Source organism: Cupressus sempervirens, chromosome 11 (genome assembly GCF_028749045.1).
Source record: "Cupressus sempervirens isolate cs-2001-9-10 chromosome 11, ASM2874904v1, whole genome shotgun sequence".
NCBI lineage: Eukaryota > Viridiplantae > Streptophyta > Pinopsida > Cupressales > Cupressaceae > Cupressus > Cupressus sempervirens.
The window spans coordinates 99,168,032-99,193,976 of NC_143128.1; positions in this window are offsets into that span (position 1 = coordinate 99,168,032).

Genomic DNA, 25,945 nt, shown 5'->3' on the forward strand with positions numbered 1-25,945 from the left:
CTCTCACAAAATAACCCCTTTTGCAATAACTCATGAACTTGTCTATTCAACTTTTTACTTTCTATTAGTGTCATTCTGTGTGTTGCCTTGTATGGAAAAGTGGCTTCTAGAACCAAATCCATCTGGTGATTGATCTTCCTCATTGGGGGCAATACATCAGGCACATTATCTAATACAATATAAGAAAATTCTCCCAACATATCCACAACTTCTGCAAGTACCTCATCTACTTCTTCTTTACTATCTTTTGGAATTATAAAAAAAACATATGCTCACACTTCATACCTTTGAGAAACTCTTTTCCATCAACAAAACATATCATGGAGGCACTACATACCTTTTCTTCTTTCTCCTTCAATTTCTTCAACTTATGTTTCACTCCATCCTTAGTTAGAGTGTAGGCATTTGCTTGCCCATTGTGTATAGCATGCCTATCAAACTATCATGACCTACCCAACAACATATGATATATTTCCATACGTATGATATGACATAGTACCTCATCCTAGTATCTTTCAATCTTGAACTTCACTAAGCAGTAATCATTGACCATGACCTTGTGGTCATCTTGCACAAAAGAAATAGAGTATGGAGGTAAGTTTTTTTGTCTCTTCAACTTGACCATTGTTTCTAACACTAGATAGTTCATACTTCCTGTTAGCATGAATTTTGATGCTATGGGGGAGCAATGCATAATAGTGTTATGACTATGTTTGTCATTGATGACAATATAGTAAGACTGATAGAGTAGTAGACTAAGATTTGTGAATTGAGGACACTACATTGCATATCTACCTATGTATAGTTATCAAAAGGTACTATAGCATGTATTTGACATGTGATCAAGTGCATAGAACCTAAATCAACATCATACAAAAGATATCAGTGATTTACAGAGAACCGTGGGAAATAGAGCTTTAGGGAAACAATCACTATTGTATGATCAATATAATATTTTATATTTGGAATGAAGAGTTGCATAGTTGAGTGAAGGAAGTACACTAACAACTAATGATGTCAGCAAGTGTGTAGGTATGGAAGTCACATGTGTGAAATTTTGTGAACAACTAAGAGCTAATAATGTTAATTAAATGTGTATTTTATTTAATTAAATATAGAACCAACTCAAAATAATGTTAAGCATGTAGAACTGACTCAAAAGGTTAATAATTCAATATGGTATAAAGGAAAAGTGTTTTCCAAGTTCTAGACAAGGATTGAGAATAAAAAAGGGGAAGCAGGGAAGCCTTGCAAATTGCTAAGGAGGAAAACGAAGTAATCTATTATGTGTGTAAGTGACCTTAAGGGTTACTGATGAGTTCCAAATCTGTTTGAATGATCTAAAGGTAAAGAGGTCCAATGTACTAGATAGATGTAAATATTTTTCCACATCTATTATTCTGAAAGGAATAGTATCGAGATCAATTGGACAATGGGTTCATTGATCTAATCTTGAAGCTGTTTGGACATTGGGTTTGGCTACCTTCTACAACTCCTAATAGGGTTGGAATCTCCTAACAGGGATTGAAAGTGTCCTAACAGGGACTCTTTGTACTAAGCATTGTAATAGACTCTTAATAGGGTCTTTCCTCTAACAAGGGATATTAAAATTAGTACATTTTTCTATGGGCGTCATTCCCACTAGAGTTTTCCCTCTGATCAAGGGTTTCCCTAGTCAACATATCTGGTGTATTTGTGTGTGCACATTTATGTTTGCTATTTACTTTTTTGCATAAATTAATAATTGAATTAAGATTTTTATATAACTAATTCACACCTCCCCCCCCCCCCCCCCCCTCAGTTATATTGGTGAACTATTACTTCTAACAATTGGTATTAGAGCAACAAGTCTTTTAAGGAAAGTTTAACAACTTTGGGAGATCCATGGAAAATATGTTCAAAAAAGAAAGTCTTAGATATGATGGCAAAAACTATGATAGCTAGAAGGACAAAATGAAGACTCATCTCTTATGCATGGGACCAGGGTATTGGCTTGTGACTAATACATCCAAAACCATTGCAAAAGAAGATCAACTTGAAACCTGCACCGAAGAATAGAGAGAAGTATTTATGTGCAACATAAGGGCAAGAGAAGAAATATTGTCAGCATTACCTAAAAGTGAGTACAATTAGGTAAAAATACTTAAAACATCTCATAAAATTTGGAAAACTTTAGAAGCCAATTATGAAGGAGATACTCATGCAAAAAGAGTTAAATTGAAAAATTTATATTGTGCATTTCAAGATGCTAGAATGATGGAAGATGAATCTGTAAGAAGCTATGTTGGGAGAATATCTGAGATTGTTGTAGGAATCACATCTCATGATGGAAAGAAGTATTATTGATGAAGTGATATTGAAGATCTTGAAAATTCTAACACCACCCTTCAAGATAGTAGCACAAATGATTCAATTGATGATACCTTTGCGCTACTAATTTCACCAAAGAGACATTTCTTATAAGATTGGAACTTGTAGAATTTGATCTGAAATAGTCTAGAGAATTGGCAAAAGTTGACATAGCATTCAGTGCCCTAAATGTCAAAACTGGTTTAGCAAGAAGCACAAAAACAAAAGGAGACATTGCTAGCAGTAGTTGATCCATTGAAGAAAAGATCCAAGAAGGAGAGAAAGGAAAAAAGATGGTAAGAATATTTTTAAATGCTAGACTTGCAATGAATATAGTCATTATGCATCTAAATGTCCTAAGAGAGAAAGAAATTTTAAGGGAAGATTCAAATCTAGAACACCTAGAAACTATTTATATGTGAATCAAGAAGAAGATGAAGAAGAATTCGATCAAAGCGGAAGTGAAGATGAATTAGAATTTGTGGCCATAAAAGAGGATGATCTTGATAGAGAAATTAGGGAAGAAAGTGCACTGATTTCACAAGTTGAGAAGAAAGACTAGATCATTGATAGTTGTTGTCCACATCACATGACTAATGATATGAGAAATTTTTTCAAATTTACAAGCCATGATGGAGGAATTGTCAGAGTAGGAAACAATGCAGCCTATCATATTGTAGGAATTGGGTCTATTACACTTGATGGTAAAACATATACTGATGATGTTTATTTTGTTGATGGACTAAAGCATAACTTGTTGAGTGTTGGACAGCTTATGGACAAAGGATATCAACTACAATTTGGTAATGATACATGGATCATCAAGAACAAGGAAAGGAAACTACTTGGTACTAGCACTAAAACTAGAGGTAATGTTTTTTAGTTAAACTCCACTAAAATAACATGTTTAGTAGAAAAAATTGACAGCAGTTGGTTATGGCACAGAAGATTTTGTCACATTAATTTTGATAACATTGTAAAGGCCACTAACACACTTGCAGTGACAAATTTTCCCAAGATATCTAAACACACTAACACTATTTTCAAGGAATGTATTTTGGCCAAGCAAAAAAGGTCTCATTCCCTAGCAAGCAGTTTTGCACTTCACAAAATTTGGAGCTGGAACATATAGATCTAAGTGGTCCTGCAAGAACAAGAGGTTTCTATGGAGAAAGATACTTTATGATTTTTTTTGATGATTTCACTAGGATGATGTGGGTAGACTTTCTTAAAGAGAAATTAGAAGCATTTGAAAAATTCAAGATATTTAAGAATAAAGTTGAGAATGATTATGGACTTAAGATCAAAAGCTTAAGATCAGACAGAGGAGGAGAATTCACCTCTAGAGAATTCAATACCTATTGTGAAGAACATGGCATCAAGAGACAATTATCCTCACCCGATACACCTGAACAAAGTGGGATTATTGAAAGGAGAAATAAATCAATTATTGAAGCAACAAAAGCCATGCTATTTGAGAATGATGTACCAAAGACCTTTTGGAGAGAAGAAGTCAATAAAATAGTATACACACTAAATGGGTTCAAATTAGAAGAGGTATGGACAAAACACTCTATGAATTATGGTTTGGTCATTCACCATCAATCAAATACTTCAAGATATTTGGAAGCAAATGTTACATCAAAAGAGATGATGATATTGGTAAGTTTGATCCGAGGAGTGATGAAGGTATGTTTCTTGGCTATTCATTAAAAAGTAAAGCCTATAGATGTTTTAACTATAGAACAAAAACTATAGTAGAGTGCGCAAATGTTAAAATTGATTAAAAGTTTGGTACCAAGGAAAAGATAATGGACTATAACTTTGATGAAGAAGATTACTCTGGAATGGCTAAAAGAAGTAATAAGTTATTTTTCAAGACTAACAATGGCATGTAGAATAATGTGCAAATTGAAGATGTGAGAGCAGAACATAATGCAGTACTTGAGATAAGAGTTGAAGCAGCAACTCCTACCCCAAATAGAAACTTGACAAGAAATCATCATGTTGATCAAATAATAGGAAGTAAAGAAAAAGGAGTGATGAAAAGGAGTAGAATTAATGAAGAACTATGTCTGATATCTCAAGTGGAACCAAGAAGCATAGATGAAGCAATCACAGATGATCACTAGATAAAAGCAATGGACAAAGAACTCTAGTAGATAATCAAGAATGACACATGGGAATTGGTTCCTAGACTAAAGGACAAAAATGTGATTGGTAGTAAATGGGTATTCAAAAATAAAATGAATGAATAGGGAGAGGTGACAAGAAACAAGGCAAGACTAGTATACAAAGGAAACTCTCAACAAGAAGGAATTGATTATGAAGAGATATATGCACCTACAGTAAGGATGGAAGTAGTCAGAATGTTCCTAGCATATGCAGCAAACAAGAACTTTAAGTTATATCAGATGGATGTCAAATTAGCATTCTTGAATGGAGAACGTGAAAAAGAGGTTTACATTGAATAACTAGAGGGCTTTCCTTTAATAGAAGAAAAAGACATGGCTTGCAAACTAAAGAAAGCATTGTATGGGTTAAAGTAAGCTCCAAGAACCTAGTATGCAAGGTTGGACAAGTACCTAGCAAAGCTTGGATTTGCTAAAGGAATAGTAGATAGTAACCTATACTTGAAGGAAATAGAAGATGCTTTGCTAATAATCATTGTATTTGTTGATGACATCATTTTTTGTGGAAATGATGAAGCCAATAAAAAATTCTTAGAAGACATGAAGGATGAATTTGAAATGAGCATGCTAGGTGAAATGAAATTTTTCTTGGGATTGCAAATTGTTTAGAATAAAGAAGGTATCTTTATTTCTCAAACCAAGTATTTAAATGAAAAGATTTGGTGTAGAAAATTGCAAACCTATTAGAACTCTTATGGTAACTCGTCATAAGTTATAAAGCAAAGATGAGATGCCTACTATTGAAAAAAAGAAGTACAGATCTATGGTTGGTGGATTATAGTATTTGACTCATAGTAGACCAAACATAGCTAATGCAGTTGGAATTCTAGCAAGATTTCAAGACGATCCTAAGGAGTATCACTATGCAGTAGTAAAAACAATATTTAGATATCTAAAAGGAACATCAAATTATGGTATTTGGTATGATAGAAATAGTTACTTTACTCTTTGCACTTATACAGATGCTAATTGGGTAGGAGATACGGATGACAGTAAAAGCACTAGTGAAGGAGCATTTTTCCTTGGAGGAAGATTAGTTTCTTGGCTTAGCAAGAAGTAATATTGTATCTCTCAAAGTACTACAAAAGTAGAATATATTGAAATAGAAAATAATTGTAATCAAGTCATATGGATAAAGTAGATGATGAAGTATATTGGAATAACATTCACATAACTTGTTATTATTTATTGTGATAACACAAGTATAGTCAACATGTCTAAGAATCATGTTTTGCACTCTAAAACTAAGCACATAGCAATAAAGTATCATGTACTAAAAGAGAAAGTTGCAGAGAAAGAAATCAAATTGGAATACGTTAGGACTAAGAAACAGATTGCAGATGAACATATTGTAGACATTTTTACAAAGGCCTTACCAAAGGATACATTTGAATACCTAAGAGGCATGCTTGGGGTTATGCCCCTACCTAGCTTAGAGTAGAAGATGAAAAAGTGCATCAGTCCAAGGTACACAACACCATTGTTAGACTGGACTAAATTTTGATGCTTCTCCAATCGAGGAGTATCTGTAATGAATAGAGTCAGTCAAGGACTCTTGGAAATAGGTAATTAGTATACAATAGTATCTTTAGATACTTGTGGCGTTTATAAAAGAATTGTAGAGTAATAGATCAACTTGTGGTCATGCTAATAGGTTGATTTGTGTACTACCTTTGACATTGATGTCAATGGCAGAGAGTGAGTGACATGAAAAACATTGTAATGGGAGAAAAAATTATGCGACAACATTGTAATGAGAGTAGTGTTGAATAGTGTTGAAGGATTTGGTTGATTGGTATTCTTGGAACTAGATTTTTTTCATCTATGTTGCCATAAATTCCAAAGGGGGAGATTGTTAGAATGAATGCCAATGCTATGGTGAGTAGCGCAAAATAGTGTTATGACTATGCTTCTCATTGGTGACAACATAGTAAGTCTGATAGAGCAACAGACTAAGATTTGTGAATTGAGGACACCATATTACATATCTACCTATGCATAGTTTAAAAAAGGTACTACGACATGTATTTGACATGTGGTCAAGTGTGTAGAACCTAAATCAACATTGTGTGGAAGATATTAGTGATTTACAGAGAACCGTAGGAAACAGAGCTTTAGGGAAATAGTATCTATTGTATGATCAATATAATACTTTATATTTGGAATGAAGAGTTGCACAGCTAACTAGAGGAAGTACGTTAACAACTGATAACATCAACAAGTGCATAGGTATGAAAGCTACATGTGTAAATGTTTGTAAACAACTAAGACCCGATAGTGTTAATTAAATGTGTATTTCATTTAATTAAATATGGAGCTGACTCAAAATAATGTTAAGCATGTAGAGCCAACTCAAAGGGTTAATAATTTAGTATGGTATAAAGGAAAACTATTTTCCAAGTTCTAGATAGGAATTGAGAATAAAAAAGGGGAAGCTAAGTAGACTTGTGAATTGCTAAGGAGGAAAGTAGAGTAATCTGCTATGTGTGTAAGTGACCTTAAGGGTTACTAATGAGTTCTAGATCTATTTGAATGAAATAAAGGTGAAGAGGTCCAACATATTGGATAGAGGAGAAGATTTTTCCACATCTATTATTCTAAAAGGAATAGTATCAAGATCAATTGTACAATGGTTCATTGATTTGATAATAAAGTTGTTTGGACATTGGGTTCAGTTGCCTTCTACAACTCCTAATAGGGTTGGAATCTCCTAATAGGGATTCAAAGTCTCCTAACATGGACTATTTGTACTAAGAATTGTATCAAACTCCTAATAGGGTCTTTCATCTAACAAGGAACACTCAGATTGGTACATTTTTCTATGGGCATCGTTCCCAGCAGGGTTTTCCCTCTGATCAAGGGTTTCCCTAGTCAACATATCTGGTGTATTTGTGTGTGTGCATTTATGCTTGCTATTTACTTTGTTTGACAAAGTAAGAATTGAATTAAGATTTTTATATAATTGATTCACCCCTTCCTCTCAATTATATTGGTGAACTATTACTTCAAACTCTTATGCCACCAATGATCACATAACAACACTTATCTTCACATTGGCACCTTGTGAAAAATAAGATCCTTCTTTAATCAGGTTCAATCTCACCACTCAATATGATTCTTCTATTAATTAGGACATCTCCTCTTTTAGCATCTTCAAAATGTGAGGATCTGACATCTTCATCAACATGTGCAACTCTAGCCTGCCCTTTTGTTCTTTGATTTGTACTTCCTTGGTGCTAGGAACATTCAAATGCTCTATTCCCTTCTTCTCCATAGTGAAAACATTTCTCATGAAAGCCTCCTCTTCCAGATCCTTATCCTCTACCTCTTCCTCTATAATCTCTATTGTTCTAATCATGCAAATAATTAAAATTATTTCCCCTGTAGTTCTAACTACTCCCTATTCAAAGCATGAATGTTGATGATAATTCTATGGGATAGTATTATATAAACATGATTAGATCATTATCATGATGATATGTTACATTCATGACTATTTTTCTCATTGATGTCAACATAGTAGTTTTTTATGGTATCTAATAGAAGAACAATGACAAAGATCAAGTTGATACAAACAAATAGTTAAGCATTATTACTAAGCAAGGTTAAAGGGAGATTATAATAAGTGTCTAGTATATGAAACTAACCTTGGAAGTATAAGCTATTAAGTATGGAAGAAGTTATGCAAGTTTTAGTGAAGATTGTTCTAAGATAGAGTGTACAGAGACCTATTCTAGGAAACTTGTTATATCTCTTAGCAGAGTTGTAATTCTGAGAAGTCAAAGTTAAAGATTTGTAGAAGACATTTTGGTAATTGCATAGCTAAGCTCACTCATTATAATGTTATATGTACATAAAGTTATTCAAGTTACAAGGTGAAAGATTAATGTTATCACTAAGTGTAATGTGTTCTTAGTGAGGTCCTATAATAATAAATTGAGAAGGTGTAATAGCCAACTTAGGGAATTGTTTTATGGATTCAATATAAAGGAATGAAATTTTTCTTTATCATGTATAGGATGTATGAATGATTTCAAGAATCACGAAGAGTTGAATACAAAGATAAGCAGAGTAGTGTGAAGGTGAAGAAAACTTCATTACTGAGGTTTTATTATGAGATGTAAAGTTTGATACTTGGAGCTAAGGTTTGTGACTTGGTTTACAATGTCTAACAGTGATTGGTCTAGTTCATAGGATAGAGGAAAGAAGTTAAAGTATAGTACAAACAATTATTCTACAAGGAATAGTTGAAAGATTAGCTGGATAGTGAGTTCAGTGGTCTTGCCCAAGAAGCTATTTGGATAGTCACTCCTCCTCTCTTCCACAACTCCTAATAGGGTTCACACAACTCCTAGGAGGGTTGGAATCTTCTAATAGATATTCAAAGTCTCCTAATTGGGACTCATATGTATTAAATGTTGTAATAGACTCCTAATAGAATCCATCCTCTAACATAGAAAATTTATATTAGTACATCATCTTGCGGGCATCATTCCCACTGGGGTTTTATCTCTAATCAAGAGTTTCCCTAGTTAACATATATGGTGTAATTGTGTATATGCATCTTTATATACTTGTTTTTTACTTTGATTGAATGGTTAAGATTATTTAAGGTTGATAATTATTGGATAACTAATTCACCCCCTCCACCCCCCACCCCCCCCCACCCCTGCCCAGTTATATTGGTGGACTATTGTTTGTAACAATTGGTATCAAAGCATCAGGTCCTTGAAGATAAAGTTTAACAACTTGGGGAGATCTATGGAAAACATATTTAGAAAAGATAGTCCTAAGTCTAATAGAGAAAATTTTGACACCCAGATGATGGAGATTCTTGGTGAGCTATCAAATTTGTGTAAAGAATAGAGCATTTAGTTTCTAGATCTAGAATCCTTTTGTTGTATACAAGAGAATAGATGCACAAAAAAAGATAAATCCAATCAAAAATAGACATAAAGATAAATGAAGGTGTTGATCTACTTATGAAAAGAGAGCCAAAAGGTATGAAATTTTTTGTTTGTTGGACATGTAAAGAGTTTGGTCATTTTTCGACTAGATGTCCTTAGAGAATAAGAAAAACTCGAAAGAGTTCACTTTCTTATAAAGTTAAAGAATTTAAAGGAAGTATGAAAAGATTCTTCAATGACTATAATAATGAGTCTATATTAGTTAATGAAAAGGAAGTAGTAGAAGAGATGGTTTTGGAGACTAGTGTAGAAAGTACAAATGTAAGAGTTGATGAAAAATACAAGATCAAGAAAGAATAGTTTATTACAATTTTGATAATGAGAATTTTGTTACTAAACCAAGGAATGATGAAGTATTCTTTGAGACTAACAATGATTTTCATAATGAAGGAGAGAAAAAGCATGAACAAAGCTCAAAACCTTCAATAGAGCTAAGAGTTGAGACAAAACCCTCCTACTTTTGATAAGAATATGACAAAGAATTATCCACCAAAGCAGATCACTAGAAGAAAAGATAAAAGTGTCATGATAAGTAGAATCAATGAAGAATTGTGTATGATATCTCAAGTTGAACCAAAGAATGTAGATGAAGCATGTAAAGATGATTGTTGGAAGCAAGCTATGAAAGAAGAATTTGATTAGATAGTGAAGAATGCGACATGGGAATTGGTCTCCAAACAAGTAGACAAGAATATGAAAGGGAAAAATGGGTATTTAGGAACAAGATGAATGAACAAGGTGAAACTGTAAGGAACAAAGAAAGATTGGTATGTAAAGGTTACTCATAGCAAGAAGGAATAGACTATGATGAAACCTATGCTCCTATGGAAAGAATAGAAGTACTAAAGTTATTCTTAGCCTATGCAACACATAAGAAATTCAAAATGTTTCAGATGGATGTCAAGTCAACATTATTGAATGAATGAAGAAGAGGTATACATAGAACAACTTAAATGTTTTCCTTTAGTAGATCACAAGGACATAGTATGCAGATTAAAGAAAGAATTATATGGTTTGAAGCAAGCACCTAAGACTTGCTATGCAAGGTTCAACAAGAATTTAACAAAACTTGGATTTAGCAAAGCTTACAGAAAATAATCTATACTATAAAGAAATAGATGATGGATTGATGATTTTTGTAATATTTGTTGATGATATCATATTTGGAGGAAATGATGATGAAAGTGACAGGTTTGCAAAAGAAATGAAGAAGGAACTTGAATGAGCATGATAGGAGAAATGAAATATTTCCTAGGATTATAGATTGTGCAGGACAAAGAAGGAATCTTTATTTTTTAGACTAAGTATTTGAAATATCTAATTAGAAGGTTTAGTTTGGAAACATGTAAACTAGTTGGAACACCTATGGTAACTAGAGACAAGTTATCTACAAAAGATGAGACACTTACTGTTGAGCAGAAAAAGTACAAATCTATGATTGGAGGGTTGCAATATCTAACTCACACAAGGCCAGATATAGCAAATGCAATTGAAATTGTTGCAAGATTTTAAGTTGATCGTAAAGAAGCACTTTATGCAATAGTCAAAAGGATATATAGATACCTGAAAGGAACACCATAGTTTGGATTGTGGTATGACAGATCTAATGATTTTATTTTATATGCTTTTATTGATGTTGATTGGGTAGGCAATATGGATGATAGAAAGAGCACCAATGGTGGAGCCTTCTTTCTTGGAGGAAGATTGGTTTCCTAGTTAAGCAAGAAGTAGGACTGTACCTCACAAAGTATAGCTAAAGAAGAATATGTTGCAATAACAAACAATTGTAATCAAGTTGTTTGAATGAAGCAGATGTTGAAGGATATAAGGATAAAACTCAGTGAACTTGATGTCATATATTGTGATAACACAAACATAGTGAATATGTCTAAGAATCTAGTGTTGCATTCTAAGACTAAGCACATTTCTATCAAATATCACATGTTGAGAGAGAAAGTTGTAGAAAAGGAAATTAGATTGGAGTATGTAAGCACCAAAGAGAAGATTACAGATATTTTCACCAAGCCTCTTCCCAAAGAGACTTTGAGTATTTATGAGGTATGCTAGGGTTTATGCCCCTTCCTACATCATAGTAGATGATGCAAGAGTGCATCAATCTAGTGTAACTGAGCATTATTTTTTGTCTGGATTGAATGTTGATGCTTCCTATATGGGGGAGTATCTATGATGGATAGAGTCATCTAGGACTCTAGTTGGATGTTATTTTGAATAGTTTCTTTTGACACTTGAGCAATTCAGAGATAGTTGTTCAAGAGATTGATGGTTGCTGAAACATTTGACATTAATTTTAATGGGGGAGAAATTATAGCATGAAAACTAGTTTGAGCATGGAAAATAAGTTTGGTACAAAGCACATTGAGGTATATCAATGGGGGAGGATGATTGATAAAGAGGATTTGAAAAGAAAGGTTAATAGTCTTTTACAGTTGGTATTTTTTGGAACTAGATGTCTTTCATATATGTTACCATCAATGTCAAAAGGGGAGATTGTTGGAAGCATGAATGTTGATGATACTTTGATGGGGGACTATTATAGAAACATGATTAGATCACTATCATGATGATATGTTACATTTATGAATGTGTTTTTTTATTGATGTGAACATAGTAATTTTCTATGGTATTTGACAAAAGAACAGTGACAAAGATCAAGTTGGTACAAACTAATAGTTGAGCATTTTCACTAAGCAAGGTTGAAGGAAGATTATACTAAGTGTCTAGTATATGTAGCTAACCTTGAAAGTATAAGATATTAAGTTTGGAAGAAGTTATGCAAGTTTTAGTGAAGACTATTCTAAGATAAAATTTACAAAGACATGTTCTAGTAAACTTGTTCTGTCGCTTAGTAGAGTTGTTATTCTAAGAAGCCAAAGTTAAAGATGTGTAGAAGACATTCTAGAGATGACTTAGCCAATCTCACTTGTAATACACATACAGAAAGTTATTCAAGTTACAAGGTAAAAGAATAATGTTATCGCTAAGTGTAACATGTTAATTAGGTCCTATAATAATTAATTGAGAAGGTGTAATAGCTAACTTAGGGAATTGTTTTATGGATTTAGTATAAATGAAGGACATTTTCCTTTATCATGTATGGGATGTATGAATGATTGCAAGAAGTATAGAGAGCACAATTGAAGATAAGTAGAGTAGTGTGAAGGTGAATAAAACTTCATTGTCAAGGTTTTATAATGAGATTTGAAGTTTGATACTTGGATCCAGGGTTTTGTGACCTAGTCTACAAGGTTTGACAGTGATTGGTCTAGTTTATAAGATAGAGAAAAGAAGTTAAAGTATAGTACAAATAATTATTCTACAAAAAATGGTTGAAAGATCAATTGGATAATGAGTTCAGTGGTCTTTCCCCAGAAGCTATTTGGATAGTGGGTTATTCTATCTTCCACAACTCCTAATAGGGTTGGTACAACTCCTAATAGGGTTGAAATCTCCTAATAGGGATTCAAAGTCTCCTAATAGGTACTCATATGTGCTAAATGTTGTAATAGACTCCTAACAAGGTCTATCCTCTAACAAGGAATATTTATATTAGTATATCATCTTGTGGGCATTGTTCCCACCAGGTTTTTCCCTCTCATCAAGGGTTTCCCTAGTTAACATATCTAGTGGAATTGTGTATGTGCATCTTTCTTTAGTTTTTGTTTACTTTCATTGAATGATTAAGATTATTTAAGGTTGACCATTATTGGATAACTAATTCACCCCACAACCCCCCCCCCACCCCCCCCCCCCCCCCCCCTCTCAATTATATTGATGGAATATTTTTTCTAACACTCCCAATCTCATCCTTGTTCTTTTGATCACCATTACAGCCTCCATAAGATAGTCCACCAAATCTTCCACCACAACCTCTTTCACTATTCTTATTATTGAATTTCTTGCTCAGTTTTTCCTCAACTCTTAGGGAAAATTGGTATGCCTCCATCAAAATTGTTCATTTGAACCAAACTTAGCTCATCCTAAAAACCTTACCTTAACCAATTAAAATAATGGGCCACTTTCTCCTTATTAGATTCTACATGGCTAGTTATAATGAGAACTCAATAGAACTCTTCAATATACTCTTGAACAAATTTTCCTGCTTGGTTCAACCCTTGCATTTTTTTCAACAAATCAAGCTCATAATCCACAAGAATGAATTGTCACTTTAGTTTAGCTATCATCCCATCCCATTTGGTGATTTTGTCCTTTCCCTTTCTATTTTGCTCCAACTGAACCTCTCCCCACTAGATATTTGCATATCCCTTCAATTTCTCCTTTAAAAACTTGACCCTATTAGGATCCTCAATATCTTCATATTCAGATTACTCTTCCAATTCATTGATCCAATCAATTAGCTCCTCTGGGTTAAGATTTCTTGAAAATGTAGGAACCTCAAACTTAGATTTTTTTTCAATCTTGGAGATGGCCCTAAAAATCCTCTCTTCCTTTAGGTTTATAATTGCATGTGCTTTGGCATTTTCTTTTACTTTTTCCTCATCCTCACTTTCATCTCTTACGAGAAGATTTATTCCTATGCATTTGTTCTTAAAATGCTTGAATTTGTCTTTAGAGGGCTTTAAAACCCTCCGGTGTAACACCTATACCTCTTCTACCATGCTCTCTTCATGGAATCATTTTTGCACTTTTACTAAAACCCTAGTGCAAACTACCTCACAATTAGCAATTTGTCCACATAGTCAACCCAAACCACAGTCCTACTGCAAACTACCTCATAGTCAATGATCTGCCCATACACTCAAGAACTCTAGCTCTAATACCACTTGATGAAGGGTGCTCCCTTAATACCATAAACACATAATAGAAACAAATAAACAATAAAAAATATGAGAACAAAACATGGACTTCTTATTTGTACCACAAATACAAAATTACATAATTCACAAGTACTATATGTGAACCCACATGGGCACCTTCATTGCAGTGATCTTCAAGACTTAGCTTTGAACTACACCCAGAGTTGTCCTAGGCAATGTTTGGGCCTTTCTTAAATAGGAAAATTTTTGCCACTCAGGAAGGTTCAAGATACTCAAATTTAATACCTAGGGTTAACAGACCCTAACAATACATAAAGATTCTGTCAAATACATCTTTGACTTTTATTTTAGGAATTTTAGGTAACCCAACTTTGGAAGGCCATAACTCTTAAACCGTTGCTTTGTTTTGCTATTGTAACCACTTTTCAGAAATGTCAACTCTTGATCTATAGGCTTGGAATGGCTCAAGTGCCCTTCCATCATGTTTTCAAACGTCATCCAGGCACTCTAAAGCCTCCAATGGTGAGCCTAAAAATTTTTCTGCAAATTTTCTCACTAAAAATCTCCAATAACTTCTCTAATACTTAAACTAGAGCAATGAGATTTTTATGGTAGGTTTATAATTTTGAAATGAACTTTCATGTAGAAAATGAGAACATTCTGAGTTCGTATGAAAAACTTACTAAAAATAGCAAGTTCCCATTAATAGTAACCACCTTTTCTACTAGTCCTTATTAAAATAGTAAAGATTGAAAGTAAAATATTTTTGGGTGATGCAATATTTCTCTTACACCCAAGATGCTCCTGCATTAGCATCTCTTAGAAAGAAACTAACCAATATAGAGCAAGTGGCTACTAGAGAATAGAGAAAAGTACAAGATAGTCAAGATCACTCATCTAAGGTCATGACAGATACCACAACACAGACAAATGAGTTGTAGGGAAGTGATACAATAGAGCCCAAGAGAATGAGCATTGATGCTCCATCAACTTAGCAAGGAAATGAGGTAAAGACATTTGTCCTTAAAAGTATGATGAACCATAAGGCTGAAACTCTCATGAGTATATTACAATAGGCCCATACTTTTTATGTTGTTTTACAAAATGTTAAGTAATTTTGTAATGAAGCACTTTCATGGAAGGCACCCACTTTCAATATTTGGGGGCCATACATTAATTTCTTGGAAAAGCTCATCATGTTGATAGTTAAAAAGCTAGATTTACCTAATAAGATTATCATGGTAAAGGAGGGCTTGGAAGTAGTAAAGGAGTTAATTGGCTTCTTCACTAGAAATTTACACATAATACAAGGAAGAATGAGTGATCTATCTTAGGGAATTAAGCCATGTGTTCCACAAATTTTGGACACTAGCAACATGGTGAGGGATTGTTAGGAATGGTCTGATTCCTTTGGTACAATATTGACCCAAGAGGCCACAATGGAAATTTTTGAAGACAACAGTGATGCCTCTTTCAATAAACTAGTTAACTCCTTGGTCAGAGTAGAAATATATTTGAATAAATTCTCAATGGAGTCTAAAGCCATCATAGATGCTAGGTGAACTAAAGCCACAAAGGACCTAGAAGAGGTTAGAACCATAGAGTGGCCCACCAAGCGAGAGATTTATGTTTGAGATGCACTAGGAGAAATAAAGGTTCTACCATCAAGGAGTAGCTAAAAAAAATTTTGACTTAAAGATAGCGAGAGATTTGGATAGGATCGGATATATTGAGTAGTGTTTTAAGAAGTAAATCTCTCACAGATATTTTGATTTTTGAAGCTTTTTAAGAAAGTTAAAGATAGTAGAAGACAAAAGAGAGGAAAGTCAAAGTGCTTGAAATAAATTTTCACCTATCAATTTTTTCAACTACTTCCCTATTTTTGGGTCAAACACTGAGGAATGTTTTGTATAACTTTCAAGGTATGTCTTCTACTTTTTCTCTCCATTTAAGTTTTGACATGTGTCCTCCTCCCATCTTTATCTTGTTGCAATCCTATATAAGGATTTCCAAGATTAGGAGTAGAGGTCAAATGTCTATAGAAATTTATTTTTTTATGTCATTTATAGTTTGTCCAGTTTTGTGAATTATATGAATGTATTCAATTATACAAACTTGAAGTACAATCAATATGAATGATCAAGTTATCAAGTTTTGAGTCATATTTTAAGTCTATATCAGTATTGTATTCATTTTCAAAGGGAATAAATACAACAAGGAAGTTCTATATATCTATGTATTTGATTTTTGTCTCTTTTCTTGTATGTCTATGACCTTAGAATTGAAGTGAACAATTTCCTTCAGTTTAATACAATTTAGATAAATTTTATGTCTCTTATTGATTGCTTTTGATTCAAAGAATTTAGTAATTATTTTCATTAAGTGATACGGTTTTGGGTGTATGAGAGGGATATGGTAAGAATGAAATTCAGAGCTCATTGTTGACAAATTTAATTACAAGTTGATTAAATAGGTCCAAATTGTTGGTTTTGACTCTATATGACAATGGATAAGGCACTCATCAATTGATTTCAATTGCAATCTGATAGTTCATATAGTTATAGAACACTTGTATCAATAAAAAATCAATTTTCCATTTATGTAATGAAGAATTAAAAGTTGTTAGTCAATACTTATTTCTAATAGTTTTCTTTTTTATTATAACTAGCTATTGTAGTCAAGGAAGTTGTTGCAAACCTAAGAAATTGTGACCATTATTTGTTATAAGGGATAAGGTTTTAAAGAAGAAGTAATAGTGAAATAGGTGTTTTAAAGAAGAATATCATAAAGCCATTCATATCCCTAGGGTTTACCCACCTTGGCCCTGTGTAGCCTAAAATGAAGAGAGTCCTAGTGATTCTATTGAAGTTGGCCCATAGCTGAGTTTTAACCCTATTGAATATAGGATTTAGCTGATCCTTAGGCTAGTCTTTGTCTTGTGCATCCTGATATTGTGTTTAAATCTACCTAATATGTTCCTTAAAAAAAAGAACTCCAACATTGATGAATTCAAAGAGATGAAAAGTTGTATTATCGTCAATTCATAGATTTGATTATCTTATGTAATGTTTTGTAATGTAAAATAATATGTTATGTTTTTTCATCAATGCCAATTTTAGTCTCAACTGATAATGCAATTTATGATGTAATGGATGTATTTAAAAGAGTCATGTAAGCTTTTATGTTGTCATTGATGTCAAATTCTTAGTTGGCTAGACGTTATGCTAACTCAATGGAGTGTTATATCAAGTTGATTGGTGAACAGGATTTGAAGATAGGGTTGATAAGTATGGTATTCGATGGGAACTTGAATGAGTTGAAAAATGATAATGTAACATTGGTTTGATTATTTTATATTCATGTAATATTATAATGTATTTTTTTAGAAGAAAGACAGTATTCACTGAGTGACTACAATGTTCACTAAGTAATTGACAAAGAAAAGTGAAAGTTTACTATTGCCCAAGTGATTTTAGTATTGACAAAGTATTTTTTATCTGAGTGGAATGTTATGTTCACTAAGTAATAGTAAGAAGAAAAAATTGGTAAAGATGGAATCTTAGGCCAATTTTTCATGGGATTCGAGAATGTTTGAGAAGTTAAAAGGTACAAGTCAAAGTTTGCTATAAGATCAACAACTGAGAAAATACAAGAAAGATCTAATGATGGAAGTTTTAGAAGTTGAAGCATGGACAAAAAGTTATATAAAATTTCTATTTTATGAGTGTCTAGATTCATTGCATGAGGTATTATTCTAAAATCAAGATCATGATTAAGCCACAATTATTGGAAGAATATGTAATAACAAAGATGACTATTTAAGTATTAGTTGAACAATTTTTTGGTTGCTGATGAGGTCACTAATTGAATTGCTAATGTTTTTAAGGAGAAGTTAAAATTTCAAAGTTGTTAAAGTTGAAAGTAGAGCCAGTGAATTGAGCAATGTTGAAAGGAAGAAGAAAGAGAGGAGTGAATCAACTAGTCAAGAGAATAGAGTAAAGAGATTAGAAAGATATTGAGAAGAACAGAGGTCTAAACAAGTAAGGTTGTGTTATACCTAATAGATTATTTATACAATTGCTTTCTAATTATTATAGCAAAAAAATCCCTTAACCAAGTTAACCTAAAAAGTCTATGAAATCCTATATGATAACATTGATTAGTGGTGTTTATAAGTCTTTTAGAGCATGCCACTTTTTACACAAGATCAAGCAGTGATAAGGTCTAGATGATGTTTTAGTTTGAATCCTCTAAAAATGTCACATTAACAATGTGTATGTAAACCTTTAACAAGGTTGGCTTCTAACAGAGTTCACTTAAGAAGAGTGAACATTTTGGGTTGTCAGTCTGAGGTGGTTTTTCCTTTTACAAGGTTTTGACATTAAAAATCTTGGTGTCAATTGTTGAATCTTGTTATGTTACAACTTTATTTTCATGTTATTTTCATTTTATTGTAACTTGGTCACACTAAGTTAATGATCATTAATAACTAAGTTTTATTGTTGTTAGTTGGTTATAATAGAATAATGAATGAATAGTTCGGACTAAAGTGATCAAGTGAGTTAATTGAAAATTTGATTGAGTATACCAAGTGTGAATGATTATGATGTTTATGAAGTTTATTTGATTATAAAATTGTTTGAAGGGATTATAGGATAACTTAACATAATTGATTCACCCAGAATCTAGAATCACATAGATGACTATTTGAGGAGTCGAACACGTTTCTTGGTTGCTTATGAGGTCACTAATTGAATTGCTAATTTTTTTAAAGGAGAAGATCAAAGTTAAAAGTTGTTGAAGTTGAAAGTAGAGTCAGGTGAACTAAGAAAAGTTAAAAGGAAGGAGAAAGAGAGGAGTGAATCAACCAGTCAAGAGATTAGAGGATAGAGATAAAAAAAGATACCATGTAGAAATGAAATATGAACAAGTTGTTGGAAATAATTGGTTAATTGTGTATTGTCTTTGATGTTATACAAAATGTCATATTATTTCCATTTAGTGTATGTTGATCTCACTTGGGTGATGAAGACACTTTTCTGTGTCTATCAAGCAATGTAGAGTCCACCTAGTTTAGAAGACAATGTCTACCAAGTTCACTCGATCATCAAAGAAAAGTTTGTAAAAGAAAATGTTGGATGAAACCAGTGTTAACCAAGCTCATTTGGTTACCAAATGAACTTTGTGAATATGTAGTGTTAACTGAGTTCACTTAGTTAACATAAGAAAATTATTTTGAGTCAATTTCTATTGAGCATAGTTGGCTAGCGAAGGATTTTCTTGTTTTGGAAAATTGAGTTCAATTGATTTAGTTGTTGGTTCTAGCTGACTAAGAACTTGAATATTAAATATTCTAAGTTGTATTCAAGCCAAGTTGAAAATGTGTAAGATATAAATATAAGATCAAGTTGAGAATTAGAAGGATAAGTAGAAGTGGAAGAAAATAGAAGATTTGATGATGCTTAGATGAAGTGAATTAGAAGGATAAGCAGAATATCCTTATTGAGTTGCAAAGATACATTCAATTAGGGAGGATCAAGTTTACAAGCCAGAATCGAGATCTATAATCAGTAATTTAATTGTATCAGAAATTAGGTCATCCCATTGTTACTCTCTAACCATTGTAGCAGTGATCTAAATCTCTTAACCAATTTGGCTTAATAGTTATTTGCAAATCCTCTAAAAAGGTGGCATTTCTAATTGAATTGTCTAAAAAATCTAACAAGGCCACTCCTAATAGGGTGATTAAATCATCTAGTAGGGTCACACCTAACAGTGTGTTTTGAAACCTTTAACAAGATTTTCTCTTGATAGGGCTCAATTTAAAAGAGTAAAAATTAGTAACTAGTTGCTATTGGTGGTTTTTTCCAAATTGAGTTTCCACATTAAATCTTGGTGTCAATTGTGTTCATGCTATTTGTTTTATATGTATGCAACTAAGTTAAGTAAGATCAATCATAGATAATATCCTAGATATTTTCATGTTAAGCGATTACCAAGTTATTTTAGTGTTTATCGAGTTACAACATTTTCTAGTGTAAACCAAGTGCATGTGTATTTGCAAAGTTACAACAAAATAGAATTTATATAGAGCATTGATTTGTATTGACATATAAGGGATCTAAGATTTATTTTCATAATAATTGATTCACTCCTCCCTTTTCAGTTACTCCTCTTATATTTCCAAAAATTGGTGTCAAAGTTTTTGGTGCTTGGAGAAATAATTTCAAGGACCTAAGCTAAAGATTCCAAAGTTGAACAAAGGTAACTTCAAGTCATGGAAAGAACTCATGAGCCTACACTTGGCAAACATTGGAGATACCAGACTAAAGAATCTTGACAATGAATATGAGGCTTATACTAAAAATATGAATATTAAAGAAATTGTAGAGAAGAAGAGTCATAATATTATGATGATTGATATTGACTCATCTTTCAACTATGTCAAGTTTGATGAAGTCAAATATTGTGGAACTGCTCATTAAATGTGGATCAAACTAAAGGATATATATGGAGTAGATGACTATGTAAGGAGAGCCAAAGGTGAAAATCTTAGAGGATAGTTTGATTAGATGAAAATGAGAGAAGATGAAAATATTGCAAAATATGTTGATAGAAAAAAGCCAATGTAAATGCTACTAAAGCCTTCATTGGAACAATTGATGATGTAACAATGGTAAGCAAGGTACTTAGAACCCTTCTTCCTATCTATGTAATCAAAGTGTCTACTATTCAAGAGATGAGATGTAATCTAAATCATACTATAACTTTAAATGCTCTAGTTAGAAGATTGATGACATTTGAACTAGACAACTATGATAATTATACTCCTAGTTCTAGAAATATTGAGTCTACATTTGAATTTAAGATATCACTCAAGAAGAAAGCTAAAAAGTCTAAAAATAAAAAAATCTAAAAGTGAAGAAGAAGATAGTTTTGACAATGATCTTGAAGCCATTGAAGCATTGCTTGCAAGAAGGTATCCCAAAGGCAAAGGAAAGTATAAAGGTAAAATCCTTTAATCTATTTTTCTTGTAAAGAAGTTGGATGCATTGGTGCAAGGTGCCCAAATAGAGAAGAAAAAAATGAAAAGAAGCACAGTAAGTTCAAAGGCAAGAAGGATTTAAAGAACTCCAAGGACTACAAGTAAAAAGGTAAGAAATCTTATTTTATTGATAAAGATTTAAATAGTAGTGAAGATGATGAAATGGTTTACATTGTTGTAAAAGATGAATCTGATGATGAAGGAGATAAAATAGCACTTATCTCTCATGTTAGAAAAATGATACATGGATTATTAATAGTGAGTTCTCACATCATATGAATGGAGATAAAACAAAATTTGAACACATGGAACATTATGATGGTGGTAGTGTGAGATTTGGAAAATGAACGTTGTTGCATAAAGGGAAAAGTTTGTATTTCACTAACCAATGAAATCAGATGTGACAATGATTATTAGGTTGAAGGACTAAAGAATAATCTACTAAGTGTGGCACACTTGAATAACATTGGATTCAAGATAGAATTCATGAATGAGAAGGCCAAACTATTGGATGAAAAAGAAAATATGGCTGGGTCTAGCAAACAAACAAAAGGTAACCTATTCTACCTAGATCTTAGTGAAAGTTTATGTTTTATTGCTCAAGTAGAAAAAAGTTGGTTATGGAATTAAAATGTGTGTCATGTGAAATTTGATAATCTTGTCAAGATAAGAAAAAATAGAAGAGTAAGAGGTATTCCTAGTTTGAGAAAACCTGATATGGGTCAATGCAAAAATTATCAAATTAGTAAAATGGGCAAGACAAGTTTCAGAAGTAAAGACTCATTTAGAAGAAGTCTTGGAGCTAGTACATACAAAATTATGTGAACCTATTGGGATAGAGAGCTATAGTGGAGATAAGTATTTTTTTTTATTTTTGTATAATTATTCTAGAATGATGATTGTAATGTATCTAAAAGAAAAATTTGAAGCTTTTCAAAAGTTTAAGTGGTATCTGGCAAGAGTAGAGAAAGAAATTGGAAAGAAGCTAAAATGTTTGAGATCAGAAAGAGGTGGTGAATTCATTTCCAATGATTTCAATAAATTTTACATTGAAAAAATAATGAAGAGACAAGTATTAGCCCCTGGTACACCTCAATGGAATGGTATAGCTGAAAGAAGGAACAGATCCATCATGGATAGTTTAAGAACCTTAATGATAGAAAATAGTGTTGTAATCAAATACTAGAAGGAAGCAATAAGTACTGTAGTGCATACCTTGAACAAAGTATAGTTGAAGGAATACTCAAATCAAAATCTTTATGAAATATGGTATGGCTACAAACCCAATGTAAGTTACTTGAAAGTATTTGGTAGCAAAGGTTATATCTTGAAGGAATCTAGGAAAGGTAAATTTGATGTCAAAGGTGATGAAGACATATTCCTAGGATACTGATGTAGGAACATCTTGGGTTGCCTTGTTATCCTACTCATTTTTGTTCATTCTAAAAGTTGGTGCTTAGAAAATCCTTCATGTGCCTAGAAAATCCTTCATGTGCCTAGTAGTCCTTCATGTGCCAAGTTACTGTAGCAATTTCTTCATGTGCCAAGTTACCCAATGTATGTCGAGTGACTCTTCATGTGCCTAGTTACCTAGTGTATTTTGAGTGTTTCTTCATGTGTCGAGTTACCCAATGTATGCCGAGTGTCAGCATTTGGATGTGATTTCTATGAGCCATCTTGCAAGATTTATTTTGATCATGACATTTATGTTAAGATCTTTTCTTGGGAAGTGTCTAGACCATTGTTGGGTTGTCCCTCCTCTTATGTAATGTTCTAGAATAATCTATAAGCCATTTTGGCAAATATATATAGAGTGTTTAGGCTGAGTTAGGAAAGTTTTTGGGAAGAGGATTAGAGAGCAGAACTAAAAATGTGAATTTATAGTTGGATCTTTGAATGTGAATGTATTTGTAATTAGTCATAACCCAGAAGGCCTTATAGTTGGGCATGTACGAAGATATTTTGATGAATCAATAAAAGTATTTCACTCTTTTTCCTCCTTCGATTGTTATTCTTTGTGTTTTCTTCTTTTGTGTTAACTCTTGCAGGGTGGTTTAGATAGCTAGGTGAGCCTTTGGCCCTAGTTATTCACCTTATGCTTACATCAGTTAATCTTGTAGAAGTAAAGTATACAAGTTTTTGAATCTAACTACTTATATAATCATAGAAAGTGCACATGTGAGAATTGATGAATTTGCAGAAAAGAGTGAAGAGGAAAGTAGTAAAGAACCTAAGGATTACCAAAAGTTTATTTATTGAACCTGATACCATGCCAAATCTATTTGGAATTCAGGAGGCTTCACCTCCTAAGTCCCCAAAATCTCCAAAGACTACTAAGTTGCATCCAGTGCAACCTAAGTCATAGTCTGAAGGACCCGAGTTGGAATCAGACACTACTAAGTCAGTACCTAAGCAACCTAAGTCAGAAGGACCTAATTCATAGACAATGGGACCTAAGCTTAACATAGAAGATCATGAAGAGGTTAATGGAATATGTTCTAAATCCAAAGTACCTATATTAGCAAGATACGTTAGAATGCATCATGCACTTGATCAAATCATTGCAAACAAGTCAGATGGAACAATGACAAGAAACAAATTGGAAGGTACATGTTTTCTTACTAAATTTGAACCTCAAAATGTTAAAGATGCCTTGGATAATGAAAGTTGGATTGAATCTATGAATGAAGAAATAGAATAGATAGAGAAGAATAAGACTTGGACTCTTATCCTAGACCCAAGGATAAAAATGTAATTGGCACAAAGTGGGTATTTAGAAATAAGCTAAATGAAGATGGAAAAGTTTCAAGAAACAAAGAAAGGTTAGTTTGTAAAGGCTATTCTCAAGAAGAAGGTATTGATTATGGTGAAACTTTTGCTCCTATTGCAAGGTTAGAAGGTGCTAGAACTTTTCTATCATATGCAGCATACAAAGGAGTTAAAGTTTATCAAATGGATATAAAATCTACATTCTTGAATAGAATTCTTGATGAGGAAAGAAATTGATATGTTCATGTTTGGAGAGATAAAATTCTTTGTTGGATTGTAGATCTAGCAAAAGAAAGATGGTATCTATATTACTCAATCCAAATATATCAAGGAGATACTAAAAAAGTTTGGGATGGAAGACTCAAAACTTGTTGGAAAACCTATGTCCACTTTATATAAGATTTTTTAAAATGATGATTCAAAAGAGGTAGATCAAACCACATAAAGATCAATGATTGAAAACTTGTAGAATGTAGTGCACACAAGGCCTAATATTACATTAGTAGTTGGTATGGTGGCAAGATTATCAAAAAATCCTAAAGAAAATCACATGATGGCAATCAAGAGAATCATGAGATATTTGAAAAATACTAAAGAATATGGTTTATGGTACAAAAAGGGACAAAACTTGGATTTGAAAGCATTCACAGATATTGATTGGGTAGGAATTGTTGATGACAGAAAAAGCACAAGTGGTGGAGCATTCTTTCTTGGCAAAAGACTAGTATCTTGGACAAGTAAGAAGTAGAATTGTATTTCTTAGTCCACAGAAAAGGTAAAATATGTGGCAGGAACAGTTAATTGTTCTAATATTGTTTGGTTCAAGCAACTATTGGCAGGTATAAAGATAGAGATCAAGGATATGTGGTTATCTTCTATGATAAAACTAGTATAATTAATATATCAAAGAATACTTTGATGCATACCAAAACTAAGCACATTTCTATAAAATATCATTTTTTGAGAGAATTGTACAAGATAAAGAGGTAAGATTGGAATATGTGAGTACAAAAGAGAAAATTGCAAATATATTCACTAAGTCATTACCTAAGGATGCATTTTTGTATCTAAGAGGTAAGTTAGGGGTCATTCCCCTATTTGAAGATCATTAAATGCAATACTGATGCATCAACCAAAGCATGTTGAAAATCAAATAATTGATATAGTATTAACAAAGGCACATTGCAAATGAATTAGTACATAAGATACATTGATATTCACTGAATATTGTCTTTGGCATGAGATTTTAAAGAGGGAGAGTTTGGCTGTCATATCAAAAGAAATTTTTTTTGGTTATGTCAAAGAGGAAGAATTTGGTCTGATATCAAAGAGGGGGAGTTTTCTATTAGAAGAAGATGTTTCAGGTAGAGTTTTGCTGACATAGGGAGAAACTAAAGGTAGAGGGAGTTCACATTGATAGAGGGAGTTGAGTTCTCATTGATGAGAATCAAAATGAAATTAAGGATATGTTCCTTACTTTATTCTTGCTCTAAAAATTCCATTTTATTATGACATGTATTTTCATCAATGTCAAAGAAGGAGATTGTTAGAATTAATTGGTTAATTGTGTATTATCTTTGATGTTACACAAAATATCATATCATTACCAATTAGTGTATGCCAAGCTCACTAGGGCAATGAAGATAGTTTTCTATGCCTACTAAGCATTCTAGAGTTTTCCTAGTTTAGAAGACAGTGCCTACCAAGTACACTCAGTCATCAAAGAAATTTTGCATAAGTTGAGTGTCAACCAAGCTCAATCGATTAATGAAGAAAATGTTGAATGGAACCAGTGTTAACCAAGCTCACTTGTTTACCAAAAGAACT